This window comes from Megalobrama amblycephala, linkage group LG22, assembly GCF_018812025.1.
Source record: "Megalobrama amblycephala isolate DHTTF-2021 linkage group LG22, ASM1881202v1, whole genome shotgun sequence".
In the NCBI taxonomy this organism is placed as follows: domain Eukaryota; kingdom Metazoa; phylum Chordata; class Actinopteri; order Cypriniformes; family Xenocyprididae; genus Megalobrama; species Megalobrama amblycephala.
In genome coordinates, this window is record NC_063065.1 from 27,900,177 (window position 1) to 27,922,120 (window position 21,944).

The following is a 21,944-nucleotide window of genomic DNA, read 5'->3' on the forward strand; positions in this document are numbered from 1 at the left end:
GACTGCAAGTGTTTAAAAATGAAAATAGCGACGGCTCTCTTGTCTCCGTGAATACAGTAATAACCGATGGTAACTTTAACCACATTTAACAGTACATTAGCAACATGCTAACGAAACATTTAGAAAGACAGTTTACAAATATCACTAAAAATATCATGTTATCATGGATCATGTCAGTTATTATTGCTCCATCTGCCATTTTTCGCTGTTGTTCTTGCTTGCTTACCTAGTCTGATGATTTGGTTGTGCACATCCAGACGTTAATACTGGCTGCCCTTGTCTAATGCCCTTTATAATGTTGGAAATGTGGGCTGGCATATGCAAATATTGGGGGCGTACACCCCGACTGTTACGTAACAGTCTGTGTTATGTTGAGATTCGCCTGTTCTTCTGAGGTCTTTTAAACAAATGAGATTTATATAAAAAGGAGGAAACAATGGAGTTTGAGACTCACTGTATGTCATTTCCATGTACTGAACTCTTGTTATTTAACAATGCCAAGATAAATTCAATTTTTAATTCGAGGGCACCTTTAAGTTGTGCCCTACTTCAACCAATACTATGGTACTGCCTTTATCATGTTACATGGTAATCATGTAGTACCATGGTATATATATAAGTATATATATAATAAGTACTAATATATATATAAGTATATGGTGTTACCGCCTGATACCACCACGCTACTACTGTATAGTACTGCCACAGTCAACATATAAAGGAAAAATCACCCAAAAATGAAAATTCTGTCTTATTTACTACAGCAGATCTCATAGATTAGCAATAATTTTTTTTCTGTTCCTGTTCCTTTATGAACTATATGCAGCATTTTGGCTGGATCTCAGAATAACACCCTAAATATTTCAGAGCACAAACTGCCGAGTCACATTTCCGCATCCAGCAACCTGCAAACTCTGGCAGTGACAGCTCAGAACATGAGAGAGTCATTCAGATATCAGGCACAGGTGAAGAAAACCACCTGGCTGGCAGTGTGCTTTATGTGAGTTAGCAGGGGATCTGGATACTGAGGGTAAGTAGGCATGAGGGCATGTGAGCGTGCCTTGTTTCCGACACATTTTCACCTCTCCCAGGGCCTCAGGCAGTAAACACTCTAAATAAATGATGCCTTCTGAGATTCTCATTGGCTCCTTCATCGGTTGATTATTGCCACTAGCTACACTAGCTCGTTTATTTATTTCCTGCTAGAGGTGCGACAATAAGTTCCGCCTGCTTTCTGGAATGACTTGTAATGAAAAGGTACTTGGCAGCTGATTAAAGTGTTTAATTTAAGCATAAACATAATCATAAATAGTGAAGAGGGATCCATGAGACAATAAAGCTTTCGATGTAAAATGCAACATGGGAATTTGTGATCTTGAGCAATTTTGCTAACTTTGTGCCTTGTGGTCAAATAACTCACTGGGATTGTTATTTTAAGAACTTAGCAGTGCTTACTAAAGGCAAGAATCACAGTTAATTTATGGGTAGGGGATTTTCAAAACTTCACCATAAATGTTTTTCAGAAAATGTGAAAATCTTGTTTGGTAACACTTTATTCCAATAATTATATGTTTTATTTATTTAGCGCCTTTCAAGAAGCCAAGGACGCTTCACATGAAGTTGCTAGATAACATGAATGCATATGCAAGTATACAGTCAGTATACAACATGTGATTGACCAGATGGAACAGACAAAGAAAGTTAATCTACATTAAACTTACAAAAACAAGCAAAGAGCGGGAAAATTGAGACAAACAATCAATTAACAAATCATAATGTGAATAAGTGAGGTTTTAGAGCAGTTTTAAAGGTCTGAAGAGAAGAGACATTGGTAACACTTTATAATAACTGCACACTATGAAGCATTAGTTAAACATTAGTAAACATTCAATTCATCATTTAAAAAGCATTAATAGACATCAGTAAGCAGTTTATAAATACACCTATAAATGCTTTGTTCTTGATTTATAAACATACCTATAATGTGTTTAATAATTGTATTTTCATACTTTATTAATGATCAATTTATCATTTCTAAATTAAGTATTACATTATTTACAAACCCGTTATTTGTAGTAAGTGGTCCATAAGATCATTTAGGAAATGTAAGTAAATGATTAATAAACTATTTAAACATACATTTATACATCTTATTATTTAGACATATAGTAATAGTTACACAGTGTGTTAATAAATGCTTTATTAACACATATTCCTACTGTAATTCATGATTAATTCAGGTAATTATAAAACATTTTTTTAACTATTTTTGTGAGCTCATCTAAAGTGAGGACTGTTTATGCCTTGTAAAGCTTTACAAAGGAGATTTAAAGGCTCAGTGATCTTCTGCACTGCTGTTCTCTAATGTTTTAAATTTAGTACTTAGGTAGTTTTGACACTGTGAAATATTTTATTACATTATTGTTGTTTTATAAAAACATTATTTGTTGTATTTTGGCTCTCCTGTAATCCAATGTTGGCACTGGTACATTTTTATTCAGCAATGTTTAAACTTTAGAAATTATTTTTATATCAAAAGGCTTAGTTTCATTTTCCTGCACAGTTATGTTTTCTGGAGGAGTACAGGAATTTTTATTTTCTGTGAAATTGCAGAGGTTTACTTTTAATTTTATATCAAGTTACCCGTCGTAAAGTTTCATTTTTTCCCCCTGAAATAAATATTTCTGTGTTCTGTATCCTTTACATCTCCTTTATAAAAGTTTTACGAGGCATAAACAGTCCTCACTTTAGATGAGCTCACAAAAATAGTTAACTGACCACTTCTAAATGTTTTATACATTACAACTACCTGAATTAATCATGAATTACAGTAGGAATATGTGTTAATAAAGCATTTATTAACACACTGAGTAACTATTACTATATGTCTAAATAATAAGATGGACAAATGTATGTTTAAATAGTTTATTAATCATTTACTTACACTTTATAAATGATCTTATGAACCACTGACTACTCCTAAATAACTTGGATTGTAAATAATGTAATACATAATTTAGAAATGATAAATTGATCATTAATAAAGTATGAAAATACAATTATTAAACACATTATAGATATGCTTATAAATCAAGAGAAAAGCATTTATAGGTGTATTTATAAACTGCTTACTGATGTCTATTAATGCTTTATAAATGATGAATTAACTATTTACTAATGCTTAACTAATGCTTCATAGCGTGAGCTATTCTAAAGTGTTACAGAGACATCACGAAGGTCTTGAGGTAGTTTGTTCTAGAGCTTAGAAGCTGATATGCTGAAAGTCCTACCACCCACACTAGATAGATGGAACTTGGGTACTGCAAGCAGATTTTCAGAGCTCGATCTCAGAGTACGGGCAGGGACATATCAGGGATAATCAATTCGGAGAGATAAGAAGGTGCTAAACCATGACGAGCCTTGAAAGCTAGAGCAAGAATCTTAAACTGGATGCGGTAACTAACAGGGAGCCAATGAAGTTGCTGTAAGACAGGGGGTGGTGTGAGCTGATTTTTTTGGTAAAAGTGAGGGCCCGAGCAGCTGAATTCTGAATGAACTGCAAGCGATTTATGACTTTTTTGGGTAGACCATAAAACAACGAGTTGCAATAATCAAGATGTGAAGTTATAAAAGCATGAACAACAGTTTCCACATCTTTGAAATTTAGTGAGGGTCTTAATGTTGCGAATATGGAAGAAACAGGACTTGACAAGCTGATTGATATGGGGTTCAAAACATAGCCTAGAGTCAAACAACACACAGAGGTTTCGTATAGTGGAAGAGGGTTGAACCGGAACACCGTCAATGTTAATAGAAAAGTCATGTTGGGAGAGATCAGGGGATTTAGGGCCTACTGTAGACATTCTACTAACCATAAGTAACTTTATGTCAACTAGCAGTTATTAGAGTATTAGTATACTGTCTGCTTAATATCTGCTTAACATTGTATTTTAATGCTCCCCAACCGACATTCTACTGACTATAAGTAAATTTACAAGTATGTCAACTTGTTCTATTAACCCTAACAGTTTACTAATACTCCGAGAGTCAGTTGACATGTAGTTGCTTATAGTTAGTAGAATATCTAAAGTGGATTGTCAAAATAAATTGTGACCTCTAGTTTATATGGATTTTATTGGTTGGTGAATTGTAAAAAGTTCATAGGGTTTCTTGATGTTTCCTGGTGAAGAACTTGATGAGCTTTTGTGAAGAGCATCAGGAAATTGTGTTTCAATCTATTCATGGAATTCGTACTGCACTTTTCAAAATGTTGCTGATGACTCAGAGTCGTTTATCCTGCATTGATTTCCTCCATTTTCATTAAAAAAAACTGCCTGCAAAATCCAATTTTGTCTGCTCCTCAAAATGAAATTATAAAATTAAGGCAAACATTAGCGCCAGTTCGTAAACCCATTTCCCTCCTTGCCTCAACTTAATTGCTGATGGGCTCCATGCATTTTCAGCCATTTAGGTAGAAACAAATTTGGCAATAAACTCTGTGAATAAGAGAGAATACACATTACCATGTGCCATAAACCCATCTTACCCCCAAAAAGGGGACAAAATAAGGTAGATAAATAATAACTCAGAGGGAAAAAAAGTGAAGAACTGTTGGACAGCAGAATTAATAACCATCAATTCAACTGAAAGCTTTCCGTCATAACCCCGCTGAGTCAACAGGCCCCTACAGGCACAGTCCATATTAAGAAATCTTTTCCCAGAGATGGTCTTGTGGTCGTGTGTTTGTTGAGATTACTCTTCATAAGAGGCACAACGCTCCAGAGAACAAACCACAGGAGATGGGAAGTGTTGAGACACCTACTAAGCCTGCAATTAATCCCCCGAGCCAGTGATTCAATCTGCTGTCGCCCTCCAATATAATATAATCAGAGAGCACTGAAAATGTATAAACACTCTGGTTTAGTATAGGACAGTGTTTGGATTTGTTTCATATAATGTGTGTCAAACGGGCAAGAGCAACGGTACTCGTTCAAAATAAGTACCTACTCAAGAGAGTATGCGATTTTGGACACAGACAGTTTCAGAGCCACCAAACCAACATTTGAGATGCTGTGATGCGCTGGTTAGTCTAGATATCTAATCTAATCACAGCCCAAATAAAACCCAAATTTGAAATATATTGCACCCTTAAAATATTTCTGGACATGAATACATATTCTAATAGAATACTCAAGTATATTCTTTTAAAGTAAATTATTCCCATAATAAGTGTACTTCTTTATCACAAAGGAAATCTTAATCAACCTTATGTTGTTCCAAACTGCTGCATCTGTTGTTCAATGGAGCACGACTGTGCATGTTAGATGTGGGGGGTGTTGTGGCTTCACATTTCAGGCCAGTTCATCTTTATCTCCTCATGACTTGCCCGTAATTTTAATAAACTGGCAGATTTAGCACATTCTCTCGCCAAAAAGATGCATGCAGATGTAGCTCCTCTTCTTTGATTACACTGTGTGTGAGGTCTCGGGTCTGTGTGTGTCTGCCGAAAGCAATATCAGAGGACGTGACAAGATGTACAGATGGGCATATATTCCATGTGGACCATTATCTGAAGCTCTCAGCGGGAGTCCAAATGTATTTTTGTATCATTTTCAAAGCCAGATACATCTAGTATATCTATAGTGCCAATGCTACAGTGTAAATATAGTGAGGAGGCATAATTAAACCTGTTCATTTTGGTTTAATTATTATTATTATTATTATTATTATTATTATTATTCTGTTTTAGAATTAATCTATAATCTATTAATCTAATTAATTCAGATTATAGTCTATAATCAAATATTTTCAATTAATTTATTCAAAATTTTAATGACCTAATCTGTCAAACATGATGCCGGTGAAATGCAGAGCAAACATATGTGTTTATTCATATTCATAATGATATTTATATTATTTTCATTTGTGCATTTTTTTTTTTTTTTTTTACATAATATTTTTCTCCAATGGTCCAAACATCCATACAGGCCTATAGAATGGTGTGTAAATCAGCGATCAAAGGCTTAGGGCATTCCATTGAAACACCTTATTTAAGGATGCTGTGATAGGCGTCATGTTCCTATAGGTAGATGTGGATCAGCTGAGAGTTAGCCAATGCGAGCTTGACTGACGTGACCTGCCAGAATTACCACTACGCTTGATATCACTTTTTTGCTTGTTGAACTGGAAAAATCACATTCTTGCTTGTATAATATAAAATTATAAACATTAAGAACAAAAACTCCCACATGCGGAGTGTGATTTTGCAATGAAGAGACTTTGAGTCTTAAATCGATCTCTATGCATAGTCTATTTGTTCTTCATGCTATAAAGTGCTAAATCCCCACTTTTACACAGGTACATTGCCGAGAACACCAGTAATGGAGTACGATTTGCTAAGGCAGCATCTTCCGCACTAGGGCTTAATATTAATTGGATAAAATATCAGTTTTCTTTTTTATTTTATTTTACTAACAAAACACTATTCCACATCCTGCCCAATGCTGTCCTTCAAACAAATGTGCCAAAAGAATTCTATGAAAACATACAGTTGGCTATATAGTGAATTTAATCTATATCTATGCTAGTGTATGCAAAAGAGCTATAAAGCAAAAGGACAGTTTAAAAATGAAGATAATAAAGTTAATAAAGAACAAACAAAAACACAAACTCAGTGTTAACAGGAACACACACATTCACTTTGGACTAGGGTGACCAGATTTCTCATGGTGGAATATGGGACGAGTGGGCAATATGACCATGATACCATGAGAATTATGGGGGTATTATTATAGTGGGTATGGAAAGTATTCAGAATTTTTCACTCTTTGTTATATTGCAGCCATTTGCTAAAATCATTTAAGTTCATTTTTTTTTCCTCATTAATGTACACACAGCACCCCATATTGACAGAAAAACACAGAATTGTTGACTTGCAGATTTATTAAAAAAGAAAAACTGAAATATCACATGGTCCTAAGTATTCAGACCCTTTGCTGTGACACTCATATATTTAACTCAGGTGCTGTCCATTTCTTCTGATCATCCTTGAGATGGTTCTACACCTTCATTTGAGTCCAGCTGTGTTTGATTATACTGATTGGACTTGATTAGGAAAGCCACACACCTGTCTATATAAGACCTTACAGCTCACAGTGCATGTCAGAGCAAATGAGAATCATGAGGTCAAAGGAACTGCCTGAAGAGCTCAGAGACAGAATTGTGGCAAGGCACAGATCTGGCCAAGGTTACAAAAACATTTCTGCTGCACTTAAGGTTCATAAGAGCACAGTGGCCTCCATAATCCTTAAATGGAAGACGTTTGGGACGACCGGAACCCTTCCTAGAGCTGGCCATCTGGCCAAACTGAGCTATTGGGGGAGAAGAGCCTTGGTGAGAGAGGTAAAGAAGAACCCAAAGATCACTGTGGCTGAGCTCCAGAGATGCAGTCGGGAGATGGGAGAAAGTTGTAGAAAGTCAACCATCACTGCAGCCCTCCACCAGTCGGGGCTTTATGGCAGAGTGGCCCGACGGAAGCCTCTCCTCAGTGCAAGACACATGAAAGCCCACATGAAGGACTCCAAGATGGTGAGAAATAAGATTCTCTGGTCTGATGAGACCAAGATAGAACTTTTTGGCCTTAATTGTAAGCGGTATGTGTGGAGAAAACCAGGCACTGCTCATCACCTGTCCAATACAGTCCCAACAGTGAAGCATGGTGGTGGCAGCATCATGCTGTGGGGGTGTTTTTCAGCTGCAGGGACAGGACGACTGGTTGCAATCGAGGGAAAGATGAATGCGGCCAAGTACAGGGATATCCTGGACGAAAACCTTCTCCAGAGTGCTCAGGACCTCAGACTGGGCTGAAGGTTTACCTTCCAACAAGACAATGACCCTAAGCACACAGCTAAAATAACGAAGGAGTGGCTTCACAACAACTCTGTGACTGTTCTTGAATGGCCTAGCCAGAGCCCTGACTTAATCAGGATAAAACTGTATATTGAAAGCTAACAAACAGCAGTGACAGCATATCTAAACACTTTGACACAAATACTAAATGAAATACCATTCATAAACGTCCTTTAAAAGCCGCGATTGCAGAGGTTCTGCTTTACCCTCTTCATCTGGGTCTGATTCGGCTCAATTTGATACAGCAATATAGACGCCATTATTTACATTTCCAGCTTAGCGCGTAACTACGAATGGTAAGGGGTGTGGCGTTTCCGGACGCTTCAGCGAATCATGATACACTGGGCCAGCTACCAACCTGCTGACCAATCTGAGCACATTGCGTATTTCAGAGGGAGTGGTATCATAGAAGCAGGAAGTCAAACGAGATGTTCATATGACAGTGGAAACAGAGGTATAGAATAAAGCTAAAATATATAAAAATATGTAAAAAAAAACGAAGCATTAAGACATGTTAAACTGTGCCCCAAAAACACAATCAAGCCTAGAAAAAAAACACTGAACCACCCCTTTAAAGAGACAGCTCACACAATGGGTATGCATATAACATAAAAGTACTATAGGCCTACATATTTATATATTTTGCTATTGTATTTTGGAGTGACACTTTCATAAACTTTTCTATTCTACTCTGATTATATAATGGTAAATATTACAATATCATAGCACAACAATAGTGATCATCAATAATGATAAGCCTAATACTCACAATAAAAATAATAAGGTCATACAGATCATAACACAGTCTCGGAGGTAAGTAGTGGATAATCCTTCATCTGAAATGTTTGTCTTTTCATCCTGAAATGCGAGGCAAATGTTGGATCGCAATAATTAGAAGTTTCCACAAATCCCTTCACTCGATTGGGATGTTCTCTTTTATTCTGGACGGCAAGGGCAGTGACTGTAATATTGAGCACATTTTGCGTTATTAAACACATATTTATACCGATTTCATCAGGCTCTGAAAATTCTTCAAAAAGAACACAAAGAATGGCCTTTTCAGCTGCCATAGTTGCATCTCTTGCGTCATCAGAACATGGTGTTCAACGCATCACCGTTTCCGTTTAAAAAACTTTTTGCAACGTTTTGTCAGTGCTGAACTCAGCCCTGGTCTGTGTCATTAAGCATGATTCCGCCCATCCTGTCTTCACTAATCGATAACGAATTGTGATTTGATGGTAATTTTGTTCTATGACGAATTGTTTGGGCTGTTCCTGCGTGACAGAACACACACTACTCTACTACTACTACTCGTTCTATGATCACCCAGTTGTAACGAAATCTTAGAAAACATGAAATATGGGACAAAACATTATTTTTTCTTAATAAGTCGGGACACTAAAAATAGAGCTGAAATACGGGACTGTCCCGGGAAAAACAGGACGTCTGGTCAACCTACTCTGGACACAGTGACCTGTTACTGTCATTTCTTTATCTTGTAAATGTAAGATATGTCTTACATTTACATTCAGTTTCACACAGGTATCCCTTTACAGTTACCACTCTCATAAAATACTTGAATTACATGTTGACTTTGAAACCTAAATTTAATATTCAACAACAAATATTTCAGCAAAATTAATATTTTTGTGCTGAATTTTAATTGTCTCTCTCTCTAAAGTGTCCCTGTCTGTTTGACGAGCATGCTCGTGCCGTCGCTCATTCAGTAAAGTTGAAGTTTACCGCAGACTGTCAGGATGAGCCTTCATGCAAAATGGAAATACTCGCGTGAATTTGTAACAATTACAGATAAGGATATATCCGCTTGCAGTGAGGAAACATATCACACATTAAACAGCACACGCATCTGTCAAAGCGCCTGACAGGGCGAGTCATGTTAACGTCACTTTCATCAAAATGTATCTACGCAGCTACCCGATTCACAAACTCCGCCATCTCTTCCATCACGTTGCTACACATAAATTCCTGTCAAAGGTTTTATAAAAGTTTCTATGAAACATTTAATAATATTTTGAATTGGAAGGAATGGACAGTCTGTTTAAAATGGCGAAACATCTGCTTTCTTTTAATGCTAATGCATTAGCTTGAAGCTTAAAAGAAAGTATTGTCATGTTTTGGGCAGCTTGAATCACGTACCTTTCCCGCAGCCGCTCACTCGGTTTCCTCCACTATTTTTAGATGCATTTTGTTTATAGAAATGTATTATTCAGTGCTGTAATTTTACGCGACTGGCAGAAATTTTCCGTGCATGGTGGTAGGGCTGGGCGATATATCGGATGCGATTGTCACGTGCATTTCGTCAGTAAAGCCGGTTCCCTGATTACCGCTAAATCGCCATCACCTGCTTTCAAATGGAGCGGCATTTAATAGACAGAGCCGTTGTTCACTGACAAGATACGCAATATCGCGTTCATTATCGAAGGCGATTCATCTGCGATTCATATGAACGCGATATTGTGTATCTTGTCAGTAAACTACGGCTCTTTTTATTAAATGCCGCTCCATTTGAAAGCAGGTGATGGCGATTTAGAGGTAATCAGGGAACCGGCTTTACTGGCGAAATGCGCGTGACAATCGCATGCGATATATCGCCCAGCCCTACATGGTGGGCAGACGCGACTAATCGATAATGACAGTCGTTGTCGACGATTTTCATTATCAATTTTATTGATTAGCCTAGTTGTTGCAGCCCTACGCCACACGCAACCTATCATATGCACGCAGTCAGTTTTGACCGCAAAAGATAATTTGATTGGATGTCATGTGACCTTTTAGAAAATACCAGCCTATTAGAAAATACATGCTTGTTTTAATGTTATTTTAGGGTGGGAATTAAATGAATGGCAAAACAGCATTTTGTTCTGGGGGTGTGCTTATCCCAGTTTGTGGACTACTGCAATAGGAATTTACGTGTGAAAGTTTCCCCACACCGATTTTGCAACATGTTCAAGTTGGTCATGCAGATTTGTCGCATTTACTAACAGAAAGCTGCTTGGTTTGAAAGTGACTTCTGTGAGCGATGCTTCATACATTGCTTCACTACTGACATTGGACTATTTTTTTGCCCGCAAAATTTCATTAATGTAATTGCACCTTAAGGCTACTGACTGTTTGACCGTCTGGGTACATTCTTGGAAATACTTGTTTCTTAACCACACTGTAAACCCGAATAAGTTGGGCTAACTCAAAAAATGTGAGGTAATCAGTTACATCAAATTTTTTGAGTTATGATGTTCCCAGTTTTGAGTTTATTGTACTCATGCATGATAATTGCTACTAACTTGAAGTACTGAGTTAGCTAACTCATACACTTTGATAGCAATTAACATAAATTATTTAGTTAATTAACTTTTTTTATTTTGAGGTCTTCTAAATCAAATGAGTTATTTAACTTCATTGTAAACCCTATAAGACCATTCAGAAAATGCCAACTTGCTAATTTGCTAACATGTTAACAATAGCATGGTATAACACTTACTTAATGAGTGCAGCAACTTAAAACATGTAACTTACCTGCTCTCAAACCAAGCCAAATGCGCCACTTAATCACTACTAAATCTCCCTTATCCATTAATTTTGCACAAAAAAACCCAAACAAACAAAAAAACATTATATAACACAATTTTAGCATTTACTCTCCCTTTTGAGTGCCATGGGCAAAGCGTGCTGGGAAACAGAAATCCCAGCCCAGTTTCAGTTAAACTAAAGTTTATCTAAATTAAAAGAAATGAGTTCATACAACTCAAAACAATGAAACAGTTCAGTTTACTTAAGATATGTCAGTGTTGTGAACTCAAAAGAAAAAGAAAGTTCTAAATACTCATAACATAACTCACAACATAACTGAGCTAATTGTTAAATTTAAGTTTGTCCTACTCAAAACAATTAAGTATTTTGAGCATTAGGGTTTACAGGGCACCATTTTAGAAAAGAGTGTAAGATGAGAAGCTTTTGAATTTCGCACATCTAACAACTTGCAAAGGATGTGTTTCATCACATGCAGATTTGGTTTTTAACAGTTGCAAAACATGAAGATAGAGTTTCATTGAATTTTCAGTGGCATGAGAGGAATAATCATCGGCACGATTCTTCTCTTGGGAATTACTAGATAATGAAATTAAAGACAATGGTTACACACTGAGTTACTTTGAAATCATGATGTTTGTGGAAAAGTCAGTGTATAAGCATCAAAGATGAAAGATTAAAAGAAAAAAAAAGAAAAGAAAAGAGAAACCCTCCCCTCAGTGACTTGGGGAAACAGTCCATATACACCAGCAGTTAACACAGTGTTATTCATAACACACACTGAGTTCCTGAGCTAGCATTAATGGCTGTATAAAATTTAATGAGGCCCTAAAATGTTTATACTGTTATTAACAGAGGGAAATGCATTATAAGTATCATACAAGTCTACAGCTATTTACAAAGCACATTAAAAACAAGCAGTTTAATAGTCCACCAGGGCATCTGAACACCCTTCTGTGGGTCTCAGATGTCTGGGCGTTGCATCGCTGGGCCAACACAGAATCTGCACTTTTTCACATTTTCTGTGCTGATTGTGGAAGAAAATAAACTGGATTGATTTAAATATGGTAAAATGTGTGAAACGGACCAAAAATTTAAAATTATTTTTTATGCTAGTTGAAAGCATTATCAAAATAGCCTAAATATTGTAGGGTGAATTTAAGTAAATTAGACCAAGATGGATTTACTTGAATTCATCCTAAATTTTACTATATTTTTACGTTAAAATTTGAAGGTTTTTTTATCCTTTTGATCTTTAATTCATAAAATTAGCAAAAATCTAACCTTTCATTGAAGAAAAAGAATTGAAAGTGGGGGGAAAGTCACATTATGAAATAAATGTTTATATCCAAAACACGTTGGCCACAATTATTGGCACCCTTTTATTCAATAGTTTTTGCAACCTCCTTTTGCCAAGAAAACAGCTCTGACTCTCCTTTTATAATGCCTGATGAGTTTGGAGAACAGCTGACAAGAGATCAGAGACCATTCCTTCATGCAGAATCTCTCCAGATCCTTCAGATTCCCAGCTCCATGTTGGTGCTTCTTCTCTTCGGTTCACTTCATTCATTTTCTTTAGGATTCAGGTCAGGGAACTGGGAAGACCATGGCAGAAGCTTCTTTTTGTGCTCAGTGACACATTTTTGTGTTGGTTTTGATGTTTGTTTTGGATCATTGTCCTGATGGAAGATCCAACCACAGCCCATTATTGGATTTCTAGCAGAAGCGGTCAGGTTTTGATTTTTTATCTGTTGATATTTGGCAGAATCCATGATACCATATATCTGAACAAGATGTCCAGGACCTCCAGCACAAAAATAGGCTCCACAACATCAAAGATCCAGCAGGATATTTAACCGTGGGCATGGGGTACTTTTTATCCATGTGTGCACCAAACCCATCTGGTGGGTTTGCTGCCAAAAAGCTCTTTTTTTTAGTTTCATCTGACCATAGAAGCCGGTCCTGTTTGAAGTTCCAGTCTTGTTACAAAAAGTATTCTCGTCACTTTATAATATTAAGGTTAAACCACTGTAGTCACATGAACTGTTTTAAATATGTCTTTAGTAACTTTCTGGGCATCTGAAAGTGTTAATTATCCTTGCTGGCAATGTAGGCCTCACTGAGCCATCAGATTTCATCAAAAATATCTTAATTAGTGTTCCAAAGATGAATGGAAGGTCTTGCAGGTGTGGAACGACATGAAGGTGAGTAATTAATGACAGAATTTTCATTTTTGGGTGAACTAACCCTTTAAGTGCACTTAAAGAGAGTATATTATTTCTATTACAAGTATACTAAAAGTGTACTTCTTTTTCACAAGGGTAATTACACTTTCAATTTACATGTAGATAAATAGTAAAACTTAAGATTCTTAAGATTAGGGTGGACAAGTGTACTATTTTGTGAATAAAAGACATTTAATTATGTGAAAGTCTGCCGAACTTCATGGGTGCAGATTTTGTACTGGGTTCAATATTAGTGAATCAGCTCATGTAGCTTCTCATAACAACATTGAATGAGACGCTGAAAACAAGACAAGTCTGTACATGTCCAGTGCCAATATCTGCTTTCCTGACAGCATGTCCTGCGGCCTTGTGGTAATGTTTTTAAACCTGAGTGATGAATTAGACTGGGGAAATATGATGACAGCATCAAACACTTACGAACACCATGGTTGTTCAACTTGGTCGTTTATCACTGATTTCCATCTAAAGCAACAAGACTTTTACATGTTTTTTTTTTTTTTTTACATGTAGACAACTAGCATGTTTCCACACAGGCAGTAGAGGATGTTTAAAATCATACATACACTGACGAACTGAAGATTCCTATTGAATTGACCTAAGTTCCTTTGCTGGCTTTGCTGCTCTTTAGTTTAGTGACTGAGATGTGATTGTTCTGTCTGTCCGTGTCATGTGTCTTATAATCAGCAGCTTGAACACTAAATGGATGAGTGTGAGTCGGTGGAGGAGCACCAATCAGCAAACACGGTGTTTTTTGCATAATCCGACATGTTTCAAAAATTGCTGATGAGGCTTGTATGTAGAATTGCAATAACAAAAAGATTTTCTGGCCTAAGCTACCTATTGTACATGTGAATACTTGACAGCCCATACTTTCCCCGTGCTGTGTTTTTAGGCTCAAATTTACACTGCATCAGCAATCTGGTGACAAGCCTTCTGTTATTCTATGCAGATGAGTTACGAACCATCACTTTAAAAATGGTTCTTTTGTTTTGCTTTTTTAATACTTGACAGTTTACATTTCAAGGCAGATTTCATCTCATATTTCCTGTCATTTTCCATTTCAAGGAGTATCACTTTTTATTTTACACAAATAAATGTAATGCCTTCCGAAACCCTACATGACAAGTGGTTTGGAAAATGGTTGGATGGATTTTTAATGCAAACATTTGATTTAATTTATTGATTGCAACATGTAATCAAGATTTTCATTATTTAGTCATACATACCATTACTAGACATTTTTGTCAAAATTATGATAGTGACTTGGTTTCTTGATTGTGATCTGTCTCTTAACAGATGGGTTTTGCTCTTTGGTCATATACAAAGAGAAAAAAGAGAATGTAAATTGATATCAGATCAAACAAAATTCAATAAAAAAAATTCTAAAGTCTCAGTTTCAGTGTTACTGTATTTCACTTTTATGGGGCTTTTATCCACCTGTTTCCGCGGGGCGCTACTGTAAAAGAGAACGTGGGTACAACTTCCGGTGAGGCGGCGGAAGCAGCATACCAATGGTATTTTGTGTGCTAATTAGCGAAGAGGCTGAGTGTTTTTTGGATCATTGTTTACTTTGTAAAGTTGCAAATCTTTATGAGAAGATGTCGTTACGGTGCTCAGGGACAACATCTCAGTTTACTACTTTATTAGTTAATATCACAATACAATAAACAGTTTTCGTGCCCTTAATTGCTCTTTACTTTACTGACCTTCCACAAAAGTGCTGCTGCATGACTACAAGAGCATCCTGGCCCTGCAATACATGAACAACCCGCTGTCTGTACTTCACCTGTCACTGATGCTAGCACCAAAGCCGTATGATGTGATATTTTACTCCTAACGTATCGTGCGTGCCAGAGCCAGTCGCATTTCCACTGTATGCGATGCTAAAGGCTACTTATGGAAAATATCAAAGACTACTTGAGGAACGAAGACAATTCTTATGTGATTATAATCGTGTATTTATTTGGTTTAATGTTTTATCTGTCTCTTCCCTGTGCCTGTTGATTCCTGACAAATGCATATCTTTCACAGATTCGCGCATTCCAGTTAACTCGTATAACTCATAACTCCCGTTGTCTTCTCATTAGCTCCCTCTGTTGCTCTGGCTGAAAGGATCAGGATAGATAGACGGAGAGATCGCGCAAACATCCTCGGATAGCAATCATCGCATAATTTAGAGGAAAATAAATAGAAATGCTCAGAAAAGTGACGTAAACATAGGGTATGTTATCAATATATTTCTAAATGTGTAAGCCTTTGGATTTAAAAGCCATAGTGGAGTTTGTTTTTTGCGTTCTTGTGATCGCAAATAAATGGAAGCAGGCGCAACTGAATAGGTCTGTGTTTTCTTTTTATGTCAATATAAATATCAGTTAGATTTAGCATGATTGATGTGCACTCCTGACATAAATTAATACATTATGTAACATTTTTTTTAATTGTAAAACATTGTTCAAATATTGATGCCGGAATCTTAAATCTTTAAGTAAAAAACAAACGTTCGCAAGTTTGGATCGTTAAATCTTGAATGACTGTCAACTGTTGAATGAATGAGTGTCAAGTCCAGCTTGTTTACTTCGAACCGGAAGACGCTCCCACGTTTGACGCAAGGCCTCATGGGGGCGTAGGAAACTTGTGGATAGTCAAATAAGTAACATGATTTTATATTAAAGTTTCCTGTGGTGAATATCAAGTTTTTAATGTTGTTTATATGTCTATGTGGTGTTTTATATATTCTTTAAGACAAACCATGTGCAAACTAATAAGTCAGCACCATTTCTGAGTATTTTCTCTTTAAAGGGTTAATTCTGTTATTTATTACTCACCCTCATACCGTTCCACACCCATAAGACCTTCGTTAATCTTCGGAACACAAATTAAGATATTTCTGATGAAATCCGATGGCTCCGTGAGGCCTGCATAGGGAGCAATGACATTTCCTCTCTCAAGATCCATTAATGTACTAAAAAATTATTTAAATCAGTTCATGTGAGTACAGTGGTTCAATATTAATATTATAAAGTGACAAGAATATTTTTGGGGTGCCAAAAAAACAAAATAATGACTTATTTAGTGATGGCCGATTTCAAAACACTGCTTCATGAAGCATCGGAGCATTATGAATCAGCGTTTCGAATCAGCTGTTCAGAGTGCCAAAGTCACGTGATTTCAGCAGTTTGGCGGTTTGACAAGCGATCCGAAGCATGATTCGACACAGAAGAATCATAACGGTCCGAAGCTTCCTAAAGCAGTGTTTTGAAATCGGCCATCACTAAAAAAGTCGTTATTTTGTTTTTTTTGGCATTCCGAAGATTAACGAAGGTCTTACGGATGTGGAACGGCATGAGTGTGAGTAATAAATGACATTATTTTCATTTTTGGGTGAACTAACCCTTTGAAGACTGCAGTGATCTAAAGACAGTCTCAAAAACATGGTTTGAAATCGTTGGTGTTTCTGACATCACAAACTACCTTGTAACTAATCACGTCAGCTGTTTGATAACATAGTGAAGCAAAAGGCTAATCATACTTAACGTTATGTGTCAGACGTTGTAAAAAGTGATACTATTGTGCAGAGTTTACATCAGCAAGTTAACAGAGTGGATCTCTGAGCTCGTGCGAGTGAGTGGAGGCGGGGCTAATTAGCATATTCATAGATCCACGTATACTAAATGAAGCAAGGGTGTAGAGTTACATTCAATATTAAGGCATGAAGAAATTTTTTCCACAGGAAAAACATTTAAATATGTCATTTTGGTAATCAAAGATGAGTTTTAAGGGACATTATTAATGACTACAGGGGGACTTTATTCTAATATGTTTTTAACAATATATTCACATAATGTTCAAATCTATATCCCTCTTGAATTCAGTTAAAATAAGAGAAGCGTGAATGTTTGATGTTAATGGGGGAAAAAAGCAAGACATGGAAACAAGAAATGAAAACATTATTGCAAAATCTTTATTTGACTTTAAATTGGTCCTGAAGTGGACTCTATATTTGTGCCGAGGAACACTTCCTCATGACCTCACCGCTAAGGAAGTTGAGCCACACGATTGCTCACATCACATCTGTTTGGTCTTGTGCAACTCCAATAGAACTTTCGGGCCTCTGGCTGTAAAGTCTCTCGCTCGTTTCACTTCCTCGACACTCGTTTATCAGCTTTTTGTTCTCCATTCAGTTCTTTAGCCCCATTGATTCATCTTAACCAGCTGAGCTCTTGCATTTAGCCAAAGGTGAAAACCCATAAGAAAGAGAAATCCCATAGTCTTTGATCTATCAAACATTTCTACAAGACATGAATGAGTTGCCCAAGTCTCCTGCTGCTCAGATATTTCCTCTGATCATACCAAATCATCATAGTTTTTCTATCCACATTGATTTTATAGCTCTACTTCATGAAAACGTTACTTGTGAATGTTCTCTGAATGCACATTTTTTAAAAACTTTTTTTTTTCCTTGGTTACACAAACATTCCATTTGATCATTCTTCAAACTTTAAGGGATTGTTACTTTTGAATGTTCTCTGAATGTTCTGAAACAAGTAGTGACATTTAAAAAATGTTAGATGAATGTCCAACTAAAACATTAAAAAAAAAAAAAAAAAGTTCAAGATAAATAATGTTTTTGTGCTAACATTTTGAGGACATTATTGAAGACCAAATAACTTTGAATGAATGTTCTATTAACGTTACTGGAAGAACATTTGTTCATAACGTTGCGAGAATGTTAGCTGAGAACGTTCCCTGTTAATGTGTCAATTTTTATGTCTTCAAAGGACTTTTAAAAGAAACATCTGATACAATGTTGTTACTTATCTGAGAACTCTATTATATCTCTATGAATCGCAATCTCTAAGCAAGAAAATATTCTTCTCTGAGCCAAAAAACAGTTCAGATGCACCTGGCAATGACGACATGTCTTAGCAAATTTGTAGACAGACTCAAAACTGATTTGTGATGGATTTTGCATGTGTAACTGTGTTGCTTTTAATCACATCCTGTTAGAGATTGTTCCAGGGCATTCAATCACTGTGGCAACATGTTTTTGCATGCGATAAGCTTTTGTAATTCATGAGGTTTTCCAAATGGTCTGAAAGCAGAGAGAATGATTGTTGTTATATCAACAAAATTTTTCAACATCCATTTTTTTGTGTTGAGTGCAAGAATGTTGTAAGCATGTCACCACTCTAAGTAAATATTCTTCAAGTCACTGTATTTCTTTTGCATGCTTATTTGTGCACCTGCTTACCTGACAGATATCATTGAAATATGTGTCCTGAGAATCAGCATTAGACTCTGTAAACACCAAAAATCATATAAAGCCGAAATTATTCAATTTGTCCCAGGAATGTTTTTTTTTCACCCAGACCTGTTGCTGTCTGCATTTCCTTCATGGTCTAAAGTTCTGTGAAGATCAAGTCAGATGACATAGGACTGCACACGGTTTTCCAGTTCCCGCTTGATTTCGTCCTCCACATATAAGCTAAATAAAGCCAGAACCTCATCGTCGATCCATCTTTCGTAGTTTTTAAACTCCATTGTTAGCTGCATTTCCACCACAGGAACTTTCCCCAGGAACTTTGGGCTGGTACTCGGTATGTTTCGACCGCAGGAACCAGGGTCTAAATGAAGTTCCAGTTAAAATTTTACCCCTCAGAAAGCCCTGCTTGCGAGGTAGTACTTTTTCAAAGTTCAAGAACTTTCAAGGGTGGGACTTGGGCACTGAACATGCTGACTGGTTGAGTTGATGCAGCATTTCGATTGGATGACTCCACGCAGCAACCTTGAAAGTTCCTGAACTTTGAAGAAGTACTACCTTCCAAGCAGGGACTTTCTGAGGGTGAAATTTTTACCTGAAACGTCACTGTAAAAAATTGTTGGTTTAACTTAAAAAAGTAAGTTACTGTCACAGACACGCCAGGCTCCAACACCGTCCAATCACAGCACGCTCCGTCACCAGAGTACTGATCACATGCACCTGCACCCCATCAGCATGCCAATCAGTCACCACATAAAAGACACTCACACACCTTCAGTCACTGTCCGGTCTCGTTCGCATCTAGACTTACCTTCATGCTTACCTCACGGACTCCTAGTGATCTACTTACCTGTCTCCAGCATCTCCAAGTCTCCTCCTGTGTTCCCAGTCTGTGTGTGAGTGTCTTCCATCTCCACCGTAGCGCATCTTCGCCATCGCCCAGGATCTTCACCACTACAAACACAAAAGACAGTATCTCTCATCTATCTCTCATCATTCACTCCAAGATTGTGTTCCCAGTCTGTGTGTGAGTGTCTTCTATCTCCACCGTAGCGCATCTTCGCCATCGCCCAGGATCTTCACCACTACAAACACAAAAGACAGTATCTCTCATCTATCTCTCATCATTCACTCCAAGATTCACCTCATAGTCACCTGCATGTCTGTTACCTCTGCTGTGTGTCTAATAAACATCATTAACTGTTATCTCCAGTCTCCAACCCTTCTGTACTGTAACAGTTACCTGGTTGCCTTAATTTTGAGTTCATTGAAATTAAAAATTTGAGTTAATACAATGAAGGCATTTGGTTTAACCAACAGAAACTCAAAATATTATGCTATCTGAACCACATTAATTACTGAAGTTGATTTGACAAAAGAAAAATACTGAAGAAGATTAGGGCCAAGCAATAATACAAAATTAAAACCATCTCGAGATTAAAGTTGTTAAATTTCGAGAAAAAACTTGTTAAATTTCGAGAATATAGTCAAAATAAAATGTTGAGAATGAACTGATTAAATTACGAGAAAAAACATTGTTAAATTTCGAGAAAAAAGTCGAGATAAAATGTTGAGAATAAACTCGTTAAATTACGAGAAAAAAAACTTGTTAAATTTCGAGAAAAAAGTCAAGATAAAATGTTGGGAAGAAAGTCATTAAATTACGAGAAAAAAGTTGTTAAATTACGAGAACAAATTCGTTAAATTATGAGAAAAAACTCATTAACTTTCGAGAAAAAAGTCGAGATAAAATGTTGAGAATAAAGTCATAATTTAATATGACTTTAATAGACTTTAATAGTCATAATAATTTGAGTTTATTCTCAACATTTTATCTCGACTTTTTTCTCAAAATTTAACAGCTTTAATCTCGAGATGGTTTTATTTTTTTATTATTGCTTGGCCCTAATCCTCTTCCGTAGAAAAATGTTGTGATAACAAATCATGAAAAATATTTTTTTACAGTGTGGTCCCTGCAGTCAAAATTACTACCCCAAAGTCCCTAGTTCATGGGGAAAGTTCCTGCCATGGAAACATGGTTTAAGACTTAAGGGAATATGCTTCTGAATTAGGCCATGGTGGTGACTTTTGTAGAGACTTTTTAGAAAAAAGGTGTTATTTTTGCAATTCTGTTTAGTGGCACAGAAATCACAACAGCCGTTGGAGCATTATCTATATGTCTTTCTTTATTACCAGAGTTTTCATCATATTCTATACACTCTTTTCCAGTGGTGTCAGGAAGTGAGTCAGTGGCCAAGGGGAAGTAACCCAGTTGCAGTCATCACATGTTTGATTCAGTCGTGCTCATTATGTAATGCTCAGAGACCCGCTGCAGTGACACACTAACCTCGCAATCCTATTTTCATTCACAACCCTTTGTCTGCGCATCTGCTTACATTTTAAATGCAGCTACAGAGGCAACACGTTTCATCCATGTTGCTACTATTAGATTACAGCCACATGAAGCATTTATGCAACATTACAGCAAAGTGCTAATGAAGGCATGTTTTCCCCTGGGGGCTTCCATAAGCATCTAGAGATGATAGAAAAGAAATTAGTGTACTACAGGCAAGTAGAAACACAGAATGACAGGATAATACTGTTCACACATTAGAGCCAGTGTACACTAGAAGAGGCAAACTCATAAGCTGTATGAGTTTAAAATCTATTTATAAAGAAGTTAATGTGTGTAATTTTGAGTATACTACCAAGACTGCAAGTGTTGTGTTGTTTGTAATATCTAAGAGCCGCTATTGAATTCAAAGAGTGCTTGCAATGATGTGAATTGCAATGGCTGCATTTTAAAGGGTTAGTTCACCCAAAAATGAAAATTCTGTCAATAATTACTCACCCTCATGTCGTTCCACACCCATAAGGAACACAAATTAAGATATTTTTGATGAAATCCGAAAGGTATCTGACTCCTCAATAGACAGCAATTTAACCATCAATTTCAAGGTCCAGAAAGGTACTAAAGACATTGT